Source organism: Squalius cephalus (assembly GCF_949319135.1).
Source record: "Squalius cephalus genome assembly, chromosome: 12".
NCBI lineage: Eukaryota > Metazoa > Chordata > Actinopteri > Cypriniformes > Leuciscidae > Squalius > Squalius cephalus.
In genome coordinates, this window is record NC_137133.1 from 94637 (window position 1) to 109599 (window position 14963).

Below are 14963 nucleotides of genomic sequence, written 5' to 3' on the forward strand. Positions count from 1 at the left end.
TTTATTATCTTCAAAACCTCTTTATCTGCATTTTACAGCGCGAACTCTGTAGCTTTGTGTGTATCAGTGATGTCCTGGAATGTCACATGATCATGGCTCTTCTTCATGTTCCATATATGGACAATTATTGTGCATATAGCGCCCTCAGGCTGGTGGTATGGATTGAAAACACAGTATCAGAGTATGCAAGCGCTCATAATGATTACATCGACGCATTTGGGTATAAATTCAATAAATATTATTCCTGTCTATAGAAATATGATGTGAATCTATGAGAATATATCAATATTTCTCCAAATCTGCACATTTTTGAGCTAAAGCCCTGAGGGACGTTGTTTTGTGTATCGCTGTCATGACTACAGCACGGGAGTTTTTTATGAATGAAAGCAGCTGACGCGCATAATTCATATTAAAGGTATCGACTCAATTTTTTCATTTCATAACTCCTGACACAAATTAAGAAATAACTGTCGCTATAAGTTTCTCAGAATACAATAGTGGTCAAATACTGAAACTTGAGTCTTATATCTTTTTAATGATGTATAGTTTGTCGAAGTATAACATTAAATCTGATAGTAACTTTGAGCTATATATATAAAAAAAACGCTTCAGTGCGCCGACGCACTGGTGAGGCTTAACAGGTTAAGTAATCTAGTGTTGATGGTTCGTTCAGTAATCTAGTGTTAAGGGTTCGTTAAGTAATATAGTGTTGATGGTTCATTAAGTAATCTAGTGTTGAGGGTTTGAGAAGTAATCTAGTGTTAAGGGTTCGTTAAGTAATCTAGTGTTGAGGGTTTGAGAAGTAATCTAGTGTTGAGGGTTTGAGAAGTAATCTAGTGTTAAGGGTTCGTTAAGTAATCTAGTGTTGAGGGTTTGATAAGTAATCTCGTGTTGAGGGTTTGATGAGTAATCTAGTGTTAAGGGTTCGTTAAGTAATCTAGTGTTGAAGGTTCGTTCAGTAATATAGTGTTGATGGTTCGTTAAGTAATCTAGTGTTAAGGGTTCGTTAAGTAATATAGTGTTGATGGTTCGTTAAGTAATCTAGTGTTAAGGGTTCGTTAAGTAATCTCGTGTTGAGGGTTTGATGAGTAATCTAGTGTTAAGGGTTCGTTAAGTAATCTAGTGTTAACGGCTCGTTTAGTAATCTAGTGTTAAGGGTTCGTTAAGTAATCTAGTGTTGATGGTTCGTTTAGTAATCTAGTGTTGAGGGTTCGTTAAGTAATCTAGTGTTAAGGGTCCGTTCAGTAATATAGTGTTGATGGTTCGTTAAGTAATCTAGTGTTAAGGGTTCGTTCAGTAATATAGTGTTGATGGTTCGTTAAGTAATCTAGTGTTGAGGATTTGAGAAGTAATCTAGTGTTAAGGGTTCGTTTAGTAATCTAGTGTTGATGGTTCGTTAAGTAATCTAGTGTTGAGGGTTTGAGAAGTAATCTAGTGTTGAGGGTTCGTTCAGTAATCTAGTGTTGAGGGTTCATTAAGTAATCTAGTGTTGAGGGTTTGAGAAGTAATCTAGTGTTAAGGGTTCGTTAAGTAATCTAGTGTTGATGGTTCGTTCAGTAATCTAGTGTTGATGGTTCATTAAGTAATATAGTGTTAAGGGTTCGTTAAGTAATATAGTGTTGATGGTTCGTTAAGTAATCTAGTGTTGAGGGTTTGAGAAGTAATCTAGTGTTAAGGGTTAGTTTAGTAATATAGTGTTGATGGTTCGTTAAGTAATCTAGTGTTAAGGGTTCATTAAGTAATCTAGTGTTGAGGGTTTGAGAAGTAATCTAGTGTTAAGGGTTCGTTAAGTAATCTAGTGTTGATGGTTCATTAAGTAATATAGTGTTAAGGGTTAGTTTAGTAATCTAGTGTTGATGGTTCATTAAGTAATATAGTGTTAAGGGTTAGTTTAGTAATCTAGTGTTGATGGTTCATTAAGTAATCTAGTGTTGAGGGTTTGAGAAGTAATCTAGTGTTAAGGGTTCGTTTAGTAATCTAGTGTTAAGGATTTGTTTAGTAATCTAGTGTTGAGGGTTCGTTCAGTAATCTAGTGTTGAAGGTTCGTTCAGTAATATAGTGTTGATGGTTCGTTAAGTAATCTAGTGTTAAGGGTTCGTTAAGTAATCTAGTGTTGATGGTTCGTTCAGTAATCTAGTGTTGATGGTTCATTAAGTAATATAGTGTTAAGGGTTCGTTAAGTAATATAGTGTTGATGGTTCGTTAAGTAATCTAGTGTTGAGGGTTTGAGAAGTAATCTAGTGTTAAGGGTTAGTTTAGTAATCTAGTGTTGAGGGTTCGTTCAGTAATCTAGTGTTGAGGGTTCGTTCAGTAATCTAGTGTTAAGGGTTCATTAAGTAATCTAGTGTTGAGGGTTTGAGAAGTAATCTAGTGTTAAGGGTTCGTTCAGTAATCTAGTGTTGAGGGTTCGTTTAGTAATCTAGTGTTAAGGGTTAGTTTAGTAATCTAGTGTTAAGGGTTCGTTCAGTAATCTAGTGTTGAGGGTTCGTTCAGTAATCTAGTGTTAAGGGTTCATTAAGTAATCTAGTGTTGATGGTTCGTTCAGTAATCTAGTGTTAATGGTTCATTAAGTAATATAGTGTTAAGGGTTAGTTTAGTAATCTAGTGTTGATGGTTCATTAAGTAATCTAGTGTTGAGGGTTTGAGAAGTAATCTAGTGTTAAGGGTTCGTTAAGTAATCTAGTGTTGATGGTTCGTTCAGTAATCTAGTGTTGATGGTTCATTAAGTAATATAGTGTTAAGGGTTAGTTTAGTAATCTAGTGTTGATGGTTCATTAAGTAATCTAGTGTTGAGGGTTTGAGAAGTAATCTAGTGTTAAGGGTTCGTTTAGTAATCTAGTGTTAAGGATTTGTTTAGTAATCTAGTGTTGAGGGTTCGTTCAGTAATCTAGTGTTGAAGGTTCGTTCAGTAATATAGTGTTGATGGTTCGTTAAGTAATCTAGTGTTAAGGGTTCGTTAAGTAATATAGTGTTGATGGTTCGTTAAGTAATCTAGTGTTAAGGGTTCGTTAAGTAATCTAGTGTTGATGGTTCGTTCAGTAATCTAGTGTTGATGGTTCATTAAGTAATATAGTGTTAAGGGTTAGTTTAGTAATCTAGTGTTGATGGTTCATTAAGTAATCTAGTGTTGAGGGTTTAAGAAGTAATCTAGTGTTAAGGGTTCGTTTAGTAATCTAGTGTTAAGGATTTGTTTAGTAATCTAGTGTTGAGGGTTCGTTCAGTAATATAGTGTTGATGGTTCGTTAAGTAATCTAGTGTTAAGGGTTCATTAAGTAATCTAGTGTTGAGGGTTTGAGAAGTAATCTAGTGTTAAGGGTTCGTTAAGTAATCTAGTGTTGATGGTTCGTTCAGTAATCTAGTGTTGATGGTTCATTAAGTAATATAGTGTTAAGGGTTAGTTTAGTAATCTAGTGTTGATGGTTCATTAAGTAATCTAGTGTTGAGGGTTTGAGAAGTAATCTAGTGTTAAGGGTTCGTTTAGTAATCTAGTGTTAAGGATTTGTTTAGTAATCTAGTGTTGAGGGTTCGTTCAGTAATCTAGTGTTGAAGGTTCGTTCAGTAATATAGTGTTGTTGGTTCGTTAAGTAATCTAGTGTTAAGGGTTCGTAAAGTAATATAGTGTTGATGGTTCGTTAAGTAATCTAGTGTTGAGGGTTTGAGAAGTAATCTAGTGTTAAGGGTTCGTTAAGTAATCTAGTGTTGAGGGTTTGAGAAGTAATCTAGAGTTGAGGGTTTGAGAAGTAATCTAGTGTTAAGGGTTTGATAAGTAATCTCGTGTTGAGGGTAGGGATGTCCCGATCCGATCCACGGCATCGGTATCGTGCCGATACTGGCCCAAAATGCTAGATCGGATATCGGAGGGGAGAAAAAAAATTATCCGATACCTATGATCCGATACCCATGATCCGATACCCATTAGGGGTGGAACGGTACGTATTCGTACTGAACGTACGTTCGGTGCATGGATTTACACAGAGAATACACGGTATAAAAATAAATAAATCTCGCGTGCACATTAATTAATGTAATACGGAACTAACGTTACTGTTAGATACGCGCATATGCGGGTTCTTTAGGGACACCTAATCTGTAGCCCGCCTTAGCTCTGAACGCGCGTCTACATCGCTTTAAACGCTCACTTTATCATTATACGCGCGCGGCGCGTCCTATTCGCTTTGGACGCGCGAATGGATTCAAACTGTTCAAGCATCGAACTAGACGCGATAGACGCAAATTTGACGCTCTATTCGCGTTTGGTTTGGTGTGAACGCAGCAAAATGAACAGGCTGCGATGTCAAGATTGCAATGCTGGAGTGTGTGTGTGTCAGAGAGAGAGAGGCACGGGCGCGATCGAACAGTGGAAACATAAAAACATACTCCGTCATTTTCATACAGGACATCATTAAAACTGCAAAAAGTGTTTAGCCTACTTATATTTGTGTAAAACACAACATTGTGCTTTTGTCAAACTGTAACTGTCACCCAACCAAAATCACACGCGCACACACACACACACACACACACACACACACACACACACACACACACACACACACGCTGTTTAAAAGCAAAAATGATCTCATCTTTTGGACATTCATCATTGCATTGGTTTTCATTTCTTGTCCTAAAACAGAGCACTAATCTGTTTATTTTTAAGTTACACATTCTACATTGAATAAAAAAGAAAATCAAATGTGTTTTTAAAAGTAGGCTAGTATTATTTTATACAGAAATAAATTATTTATAATTCAGATGAGAATAAAGTTAAAGTTAATTAAAATTTTAAGGAAACAAATATATTGATCTGAAATATAGCAAATTAATTTTAAATGCATTCAGGTTACCAAACATATCTCAAGGTCTTTTGAATAAAGGCTGGCAGTCTTTCATTATCAACTGTTGTTGTGGACTATATACTGGAGAAGTATTTGTTCTCCATTTTAGTGAGTTTTTATGTGGCTAATTGAGCAAAGTGCTTCCATTATATTTTATTATTATTATTAGTATTAGTTCAAGAATAAAATAAAAATATCGGATTGATATCGGTATCGGCAAATAGCCAAAGCTGCGGCATCGGTATCGGTATCGGAAGTGAAAAAGTGGTATCGGGACATCCCTAGTTGAGGGTTTGATGAGTAATCTAGTGTTAAGGGTTCGTTAAGTAATCTAGTGTTAAGGGCTCGTTTAGTAATCTAGTGTTAAGGGTTCGTTAAGTAATCTAGTGTTGATGGTTTGTTCCCTTTTAAGAGGAGCGGGGGGAGAAATGATGGTGTAGCTCAGCACACAGAAATGATCTAATATTAGAGTAAAAGCGAGGCCACTGAGAGTATTTTCTCCTCTTAGCAACGGCTCTGCTCATGATAATGGAGCACATGTTCGTCAGTCTATTGATAGTTCATTAACACTCTTCAGCGGTGCTTTGTTTGCTCTGCCTACGCCTGTTCAGCTTTCTGTAGGTGGAAGCACAAAATCAAGCTCAGCTGCTCTGTTTTCTTTCCCTGCTTGTGATCCTCGGCTCAAAACATGCCTTTTTATGTTGTTTTAACCTTTCTTAAAGGTCACTTATGTCAATTAAGGTAATTTATGTGCAAAAACAGTCATTGATGCACAAATACACAAATAAATAATCATTTGTGTATTTGTGCATCAATGACTGTTTTTGTGTCACTGGCTGAAACACTCAGTTTTAGTAATGCATCTCCTTTAAAGTGACCACATTATGCCTATTTCCAAGTTTACAATTTCAATTTTGGGGTCTGCTAGAATACATTTACATGACATACAATACTCTTTTCACCCTCAGTCTGAAACGCTCTGTTTTATTGTATTGTCTCTTTAAATCCTGTCTTTCCAGAAAAGCCCAGTGTGCTCTGAAGGGACCAAAAAAAAAAAAAAAAAAAATCATATTCTAATAATTTAATTATGCTACTGACATCCTGTTCCTCTGTATGAGAGATCTGCAAAGTTCGGACTTGCCAAGCCCGACTCAGGAGAAAGACTCCCGAGGACGCGAGTCCGGTAATTCTGCAAATGGAACAGCGCGTTCTTCAAAGCGTCACTCAGCTCGCTCTGCTACTCCGGTTATCTCTGTATGTACATTTTAGGCAACAATAAAACTAAATATGTTATAAAACACCACTCTGCCTCTTTTTGTTTTCATTTAAAGAAATCTTAAACATTATAGCCACACAAATGTGTTTCAGGCAACGCGTATTGATTATATTCACTGCATGTATAACGTTAGCCTATTTATAACAACACGAAATATAAAACACAACCCTGCCTCTTTTCGTTTAAATTTTTAAAATATTAAACTTATTAATATGGTTCAGGCAATATGTGCATTTGTACTCTAATCATCTTCACTGTAATAAAATTAAAAATTACAAAACTCAACCCTGTCTCTTTTTGTTAAATTTCAGTTTTACCAATAATAGCCATTATAAAAGTATAAGTGAAAAGTACAAGAAGCTATACAATAAGAAATAAAGCAAACAATTCAGTCAAACATACAAAGTCAGCGCTCTAGTCTAACATTACAACGGTAAAGTTAAATAGCCTAAGTATAAAGTAAAATAAAAAATAAAAAGAACAAATTATAGATTCACGAGACCAAAGATCGGCCGTTAGGTCTACACAAGACGAATTATATCTCATGTTTAACCACTAGGCAAGGCAAGGCAAGGCAAGGCAAGGCAAGGCAAGTTTATTTATATAGCACATTTCATACACAATGGCAATTCAAAGTGCTTTACCCTTCAGAGTAAAGCACATTTTTTACACTACAGAGACGCCAGAGTCAGCGGCAAACGTCAGAAGGACTAGCTGAGGAAAAGCTGTTCCAGACGGGGTACATGAGCGCCGAGAGCCCGGTGATCGCCTGGATCTCACAACCTGGATACAATTTTCGTAAATCTTTATAAATAAACCACAGATTTGAGCTTTAAACAACTACATTCTTGCCTGAAAAACTCTTAAAACTACATTTCGTGACACAATAACAGTAGTTTTGTATTTCAACTGTATATTAAAAATTGGTACCTCTTATGTTGTCATTCCCCTTGTAGCACGCGCAGGTGACGATTCTCTGTCAACCAATCAACGTTCTGCAGTGAATCTAGCTCCGCCCTTTAGTACCGTACCACTGTGCTAGGTACCCCATCGGAAGGGTACCGAAAAAGTGGTACGGCACAGTTCGGCATTTTGGTACCATTCACAACTTTTAACAGTGGAAACGCAAATAATTGCATACCGTACTGTACCGTACCGTTCCGCTCAGTGGAAATGAGCCATTACTGTCACTGACACTAATCACATTACATAATGAATATTGGTGTGTTTCCACAAGCCCTGTGAGAACCTGGTGGGGTATAAAGCTGCTCACTGAAGTGGGACGGGACTTTCTGTTTCCCGAACATTAAAGGTGCTGTATGGGATTTCAGACATTCTGCTGGTGGAGACGTTGTTCTGAAGAGATCGAGTTTAAAGGGGCTTATCCTACACTCTTGGAGCATATAATCCCACTTATCATGTTAGTCAAGGTTTCGGTGTGTGGCCTCATGAAAGGGTTATTTCACTGAAAGTGAAGAAGGTAGCGAGAGAGAGAGAGAAGTGGCACATGTTTTCTACTTATACATCTGAATCTGCTGATTGTTGCCTGGCAAACAGTTACTACATGTGTACAGTGTTACTGCTAACAGATGACAGTCCCATCAGGATTTTACAGACCTTTTTTCCCAAAAATTGGTGTGATATTTACAGGAAATTTTAGATGAACATGGTAACATGTTCCTGGAGGCAGACGTGAAAGCACTCTAGGGCTGTCAAATAAAAATTCGAATTTTTAATATTCTTTGAATTTAAAAAAACCTGCACATTAGAATTTTTGGTGTGTTGAGAGACGTGCGAGACATGATGATGATGATGACGATGTAGCTGACGCGGCGTGTTTCTGTTAGCTTATCCAGTATACAGTGCTGGATTGCGTTGTTAATGTGAAAAATGGCATGAAAAGGCTCTTCCTGCTGATGAAAACCCTCTCTTTTTAAAGTATTGCCTTTAGAATTCAAATATAATTTGAATGTTGCTAATATTTCAGAAAGAAATTCTAATTTAGCTTTTCAGTCATTTTGACAGCCCTAAAGCACTCCACAGGCTAATGTGTTGAACGGGGCTGTTATTGTGTAAGGCCTCGTCTCCAGGCAGACCCTGAGGGCTGAGCATGTAAATAATTAAAGACAGCAGCATCTCAGCAATGCTCTTTACGGTTGATCTCATCTGAAGACTCATTACGCTCTCGCCAACAGCCCTGTACAGTCGGTTACGCAGCACTCATTCGCTCTATCCCAACAGTGTGCATGAAGTTTTAATGAGAACATACCCATCTGGCAATGACCAATGAATTAGGGACAATTCTTGTTTGATTGCAGTTTTATTACACTTTTGTATTTGCAAGATTAAGTCTTGGTGATTCTTGCTAAGTCAGCTAGGGTTGAGTATGTTGTGAGTAGTGTTAACAGTTGTTAATGTGGGCTGAAATGCAGTAACATCAGTGGACAGTACAGACTAATCAATTAATAGTTTTCTCGTGACGTCACACCCATAAAGGAACACACACCTGCAGGGCAAAACAAGGCTTTCCTCCACTGCCCGCCTGTCCAGGTTCACCAGGTTTGTACTAAGTACTAATGTAGACAGTGATATTACAAGAAAAATTCAGTATGCACCTTATTGATGATGTATAATAAATACAGGCAAGCGATGAACCCTGAATATAAATGCAATGCACATCTTCTCGTTAAGCACTTTTCCATAAAACCATTATAAAGAAAACACTTAACCATTGAGCGTGTTGTGTTCATATTCTGGGCTCATCTGCTCGCCTGGATGTAGTCTGCATCATCAATAACCTGTATACTGCATTTGATTGTATAATATCACTGTTTTTGTACATTAAGGCAATTCAAGTATTTTTCACAGTAAGTGTTTTTGGATGGATACCCTGCTGTTTTTACTGATTGAAATACTGCAGCAGGTACTGTATATGGATCATATATTAGTTTTTCTTCTTTTGAGATGTGATGTAAATATCCGTGGTTTGAAACAGATTTGCAGGCCTGTGCAGCAGTTCTACAGTTTGCCCTCCAGTTCCATTTCGTGGTCACTACGAGTTACATCGTGATGACGAATGGGGTTTCGCTTAGAAAACCTCTCATCTCCGAGAAATAAATGAGCCAATGGCAAAGAAATGCCATGGGTCTGCGGAATTTGCATTGCGTAACTCCGCCTAACCTCGTGGGTATATAAGGAAGTATGCTGGCAACATGCAGATGTTTTCGCTTCAGAGCCAAGAGTTCTCTTCACTCCCACAAGCCATTCTGAATCATCTTCAATCTACGAGACAAGTGGCTCTTCAGTGTGTTGGTGCGATGGTGCGTTCCAGCGAGATCGCATTGCCTGCTGCTGATCTGTGCAGTGATCTGCCGACAGTGTGTGTGTTTCTCCCTGGGCACTTCAGCGGTTCCACTGATGTTATTTCAGAGGCTCCTGGGGCACATGGCATCCGCAGTAACGCCGCTCGGACTGCTTCATATGAGACCGCTTCAGCTCTGGCTTCATGATCAAGTCCCGAGGTGGGCTTGGCAACATGGAATGCTCCGAGTACCAGTTACTCCGGCCTGCGATCAGACCTTCACCCCGTGGACGAACCTCAGCTTTCTACGGGCCGGAGTGCCCTTAGAATGAGTTTCCAGGCATGTTGTTGTCTCAACAGGTGGTTCCTGGACGGGACGAGGCAGGTTTGAGGACCCTACCACCAGTGTATGTTGCCGCCATTACCGCACATCACAACACAGTTGAAGGTAACTTCATGGGAAAGCACGACCTGATCATCAGGTTCCTGAGAGGAGCGAGGAGACTGAATCCTCCTCGCCCTCCTCTCGTACCCTCTTGGGACCTCTCAGTGGTTTTAACTGCCCTGCAGAGTGCTCCCTTTGAGCCTCTGCAATCAGTGGAGCTTAAGTTCCTGTCAATGAAGACAGCGCTCCTGGTTGCATTGGCCTCCATCAAGAGGATAGGGGACCTGCAGGCATTTTCGGTTGACGAAGCGTTCCTGGAATTCGGGCCGGCCTACTCTCACGTGGTCCTGTGATCCCGGCCTTGATATGTGCCCATGGTTCCCACCACTCCCTTTCGAGACCAGGTGGTGAACCTGCAAGCGCTGCCCTTGGAGGAGGCAGACCCAGCCTTGGCACTGCTCTGTCCAGTACGCGCCCTCCGTGCTTACGTAGACAGAACGCAGTGTTTCAGGACCTCAGACCAGCTTTTTGTCTGTTATGGTGGGAAGCTGAAGGGAAAGGCTCTCTCCAAGCAAAGCTTGCCTCACTGGATAGTGGACGCCATTGCTTTGGCATACCAGCAGCAAGGTCGACCGTGCCCCCTTGGTGTGAAGGCCCACTCCACCCGGAGTGTGGCCTCCTCTTGGGCTCTAGCGCATGGCGCCTCGCTAACAGACATCTGCAGAGCTGCAGGCTGGGCAACACCTAACACATTCGACAGGTTCTATAACCTCCGAGTGGAGCCAGTGTCCCCTCACGTACTCGCTTCAACCAGCCGGTACTAGGACCGGCCGGTACTCAAGTGTCTTCGCTTGCTTGCCATTCCACTCCACGGACTGGATACGTGCGATATTCTCCTCAGGTGAGCCTTCCCGAGAGGCCCTGAGTTCCTCCAGCACTGTTGACATCAATGCCAGAGTTATGCCACCGGCAGCTTTCGCGATTGGCTAGGTGCCGCCATGTGCATGGTTCCCCCTCTGGGCGACCCCCACATGTGTATTTTCACTGTAAGCCTCTCTGAGCATCTGTGTTTCCCTTGGCAAGCCACCTTGACACCCCTGCGGCTGGACACCCCAGTGATTCTCCATATGCAGCCCCTCCGGGTCATATGTGTATTCTGTAAGTCCCCCTGTAATGATGGGCTAGGTTAATTACATCATCACTAGAGTATCAATCTAATGCTATTCTGAATTTACTTGGCATGTTGAGTTCAGAAATAAGTTATTGTATATTGTGTGTTGACAATGTATATGAGGAGGGACAGTACCAACATCAAGTGGGCAATGTGTTAGTGTTGAAAGATAATAGTCATTGTTTGCTTTAAATGATTTCTTTATTGTGTGAGTTTACATTTTATAGCACATATTAGATCTTACCTGTTTGATCCAATGTTTTGGTGGTGGGTTCGGGTAGTGCGCATATCCGGAATGTACCATTTTACAAATGGAGGGAAACATGAGTGCTATGAGGTGTTAATGTTTAATGTAAGTTTTTTTTGTGGTGTTATGTTATGCATGTTTGTATTGTGGTTACTATATGTCAGAAGTGAGTTCATGAACTGTAGTTATGTGTAGTTAAGTAGGAGTCCACTTCCGCTGTACCGCTGGAATGCCGGAGTTCAGTCTTGGCTTCTCAGCAAAGAAACATATCTGCATGTTGCCAGCGTACTTCTTTATATACCCACGAGGTAAGGTGGAGTTACGTAATGCAAATTCCGCAGACCCATGGCATTTCTTTGCCATTGGCTCATTTTTATTTCTCGAAGATGAGAGGCTTTCTAAGCGAAACCCCATTCGTCGCCATGACGTAACGTCTCCGTTCCCTACTCAGGGAACGAGGGTTACATACGTAACCGAGACGTTCTCCACACCAGTCACGTGACTGAAAACTGTCAATACCATGTTACTTAACATTAACTCACAGTGAAAATACTTTTTAGTTCATGATACTTAATGAATTAACTAATGTTACTGTTTCTTTCGTCTACTTATTCCATGTTTTGAGAAATCTAGTTCTTAATTGTTAGTGCATTTCACATGTTTTATATATGTTAGTAAATTAATTAGATTACTAAACTTAAATAATATAAATATTTTCATACTTTTCTATGTACAAGAGCATTAATTAAGTCTGAACAAGGAGCTTTAATCAGTCAGAAGTGGCCATGCATGTATTTAGTTGTGGGCCTCCTCATAGTCTGGTTTAGAGCTGTTAAATGAGGCTGCTGTTATGCATTGACAGCTGATTGACATGCATTGACATGGGGAAGTCCTGTTGAATCTCTACACCTGCATTGGGGACGCGTTGGAATAAAAGTCTAAATTCAATCCGGCTAAAAATATCCGGATACAAACATGTTAATTCCAGATATACTGTAAAGGGTTATACTGATCTGATCAAGATCGTCTTAGGCCCATCACACATATGTGAGATAACCGGGATCTTTTTGCACTTTAGATTTTAGTCTCCAATAGGAACCCGAATAAAGGAATTTTAAGCAAATCCAGAAATGCTAATTTTAAAGTCTCTCTCTCTCTTTAGTGCAGTAGGGTGATACTCTACTGTATGTGAGCGCTCCAAATTAAGTCAGGCATCTCAATTACCTGCACTGTGGACTTAATGTGAACCACACTAAACTTATAAAGTATAGATGCAACTGGAGCTCTTTTGGCCTACTGAACTCATTTATTTATTTAGCAGACACTTTCATCTAAAGCAACTTACACTGTGCTTAAAGGGATAATCCTTGCAGAACCTGCGAAAATGTTAACAATTTTGACAAAAAAAGAGGGATCATAAAAAGTGCATGTTATTTTTTTATTTAGTAATTTTTTACATATAGATCACAAGACAAAATAATAACTGACCGTATAAAAAAATGAGCCTGTTCAAAAGTTTACATACCCTTGAAACTGTTGGTACCAGGATGACTGTTTCTATGTTTTGTGATGGTTGTTCTTGAGTCCCTTGTTTGTCCTGAGCAGTTAAACTGTCTGCTGTTCTTCAGCAAAATCCTCCAGCTCCTGCACATTCATTGGTTTTCCAATGTTTTCTGCATATTTGAACCCTTTCCATATTTGACTGTATGATTTTGAGATCCATCTTTTCACACTGAGGACAGTTGAGGGACTCAAACACAACTATTACAGTAGCTGAAAACATCCACTGATGCTCAACAAGGAAACACGATGCATTAAGGGTTGGGGGAATAAATGATTTCTCGAGGTGTTTGTGTATTAAACTTGCTTTGCATGTCACATGAACAAAACAGACAATTCAACCATTATTCACAGTTAAGCTATTCCTATAGCAATGAATTGTTGCCCATGGTCATGGCCAGACACCAATCTGTCTGTTTTTCTCTTTCTTTCTTCTATTTTCTCTTCTTTCTTTTGCTAAGCATGCGATTGTGCAGTTTGCACTATTGACCGCAATTAGGACCCGCCCGTTAACTGAAGTATCAAGCATCCTCTATTTTTCAGACTTTAATTAGGGAAAATCCTCTGTGACTCTCTGTCATGGTCTGAAGGTGATGAGGCCTTGCACGGACAAATGTCTCACCTAAAGCCAAGCATGTTAATGAGCTTGCTGGGGAATAAAATGTGTAATAAGCCTCAAGTGAAGTAAAAAGCCATAATGATAATGTTAGATAGCTTCACACTGGTTCCCCAGAAGCCATTGCCCCGCACCCATCAATGTCACAGTTCTAGCAGAGGCAGATACTCATGACCTCCCAACCCTACAGCCACACAGAGTGTATGAAACACTCTGCATGCACAGCAATTCACATATAAACATTGATAAGCGAATATAAAAAGAAGCTCAACCATACCAGCTCGAGAACAAACCTCATTGGTTCTTGCTGAAACTCAAACGTGCTTGAGCTTCCGTTTACCATAACCGAAGTGTGCACTGATATGTTTTTGTATGTGAATAAAAGTCTAAATGCAATCTGTTTATCATATAAAGCGATCGAGACTATTCAGAAAATGTGACTAAACCGCTTGATTCATATGTTTTACGATCTCTTAATGAACTTTTTGTAGTGTCAGAGTGGTAGTTGTGTGGACTGCTAATGGAGGGACAGAAATCTCTTAGATTTCTTTAAAAATATCTTCATTTGTTTTCCGAAGATGAACAAAAGTTTTACAGCTTTGGTACGACACGAGGGTGAGAAATTGATGACAGAATTAAATTTTTTGATTAACTATCCCTTTAATTGACCTTGTTTGCAGTCAGAGACTTAAGCCTCAACATTTTTCAGGTAAAGCCCCAGGTTTTTTTACCATACCGTCTTTCACTATTACGCCTGTTTATTTTTGTTGCAAAAAAATATAAAAAATTCAAACAGTTTGACTGTTTGTAACATATTAACTTATTCTGCAACTGAAAGCTTATTTAAATGATTGTTAAATGTGACATACTGTGAACACACAAAATTGAAGAGTTAAGACTTTCTGATGCTTCATTCATTGTCTGACTGAATAAAGTACTTTACCTGTCAGAACCAAGTGAGGCCCTGGCTTTAGTCCACCCTGATTTTTTTCTGCAGTATGGGTGTGTTGGGTCATGTCCCTCTGATGGAGTGGTAAGGGGAAATTCTCCTTTATGTAACAGGACATTGTATTTGCTTACTTTAAGACTGTAGAGGAAGATACAATGGCCCTATTCCAAATGGCACATTTCATGGCCACTTTACACACTTCTGCTGAGCCCACACTGGGGTGAACTCCACAGCAGACTTCTATCCAACAGTCAAAGCTGCATTATGTCACAAAAGTGTGGACTCAGAGAGACTGCAAGGGCGTAGAGTGCCATTTGGGACAGAGCCAATTTCTTGCCCAGGCACTCCATACCAGTATTTTTGTTTGTTTGTTTGTTTTAGCAACAAATATACCTTGTAGTTGATGTTAGCCTGAGGGAGAGAAATCAGTTTCTTTAGATACAAATATTTGTTCAGACACTTCACACATCCTGTGTCTGCCACAACCACAGGTTTCTGCATTCACACTGCATGCGTGAGCAGCCCCCCGCTGCGGCACCAAAAGAAGAACTCTGCCTTTGAGCCTATTTTTGCAGAGCGTCATGTGCAACTTAGCAGAATACACTCTGAAAATGCACTATATA

At 39.6% G+C, this 14963-nt stretch overlaps 1 protein-coding gene across 1 annotated transcript in view; it reads left to right on the top strand.

Moving 5' to 3' along the window:
• lrfn2b (leucine rich repeat and fibronectin type III domain containing 2b) overlaps positions 1-14963 on the top strand; it is a 95940-nt gene that overhangs the window by 63292 nt on the left and 17685 nt on the right. The gene's annotated exons all lie outside the window — the stretch shown is intronic.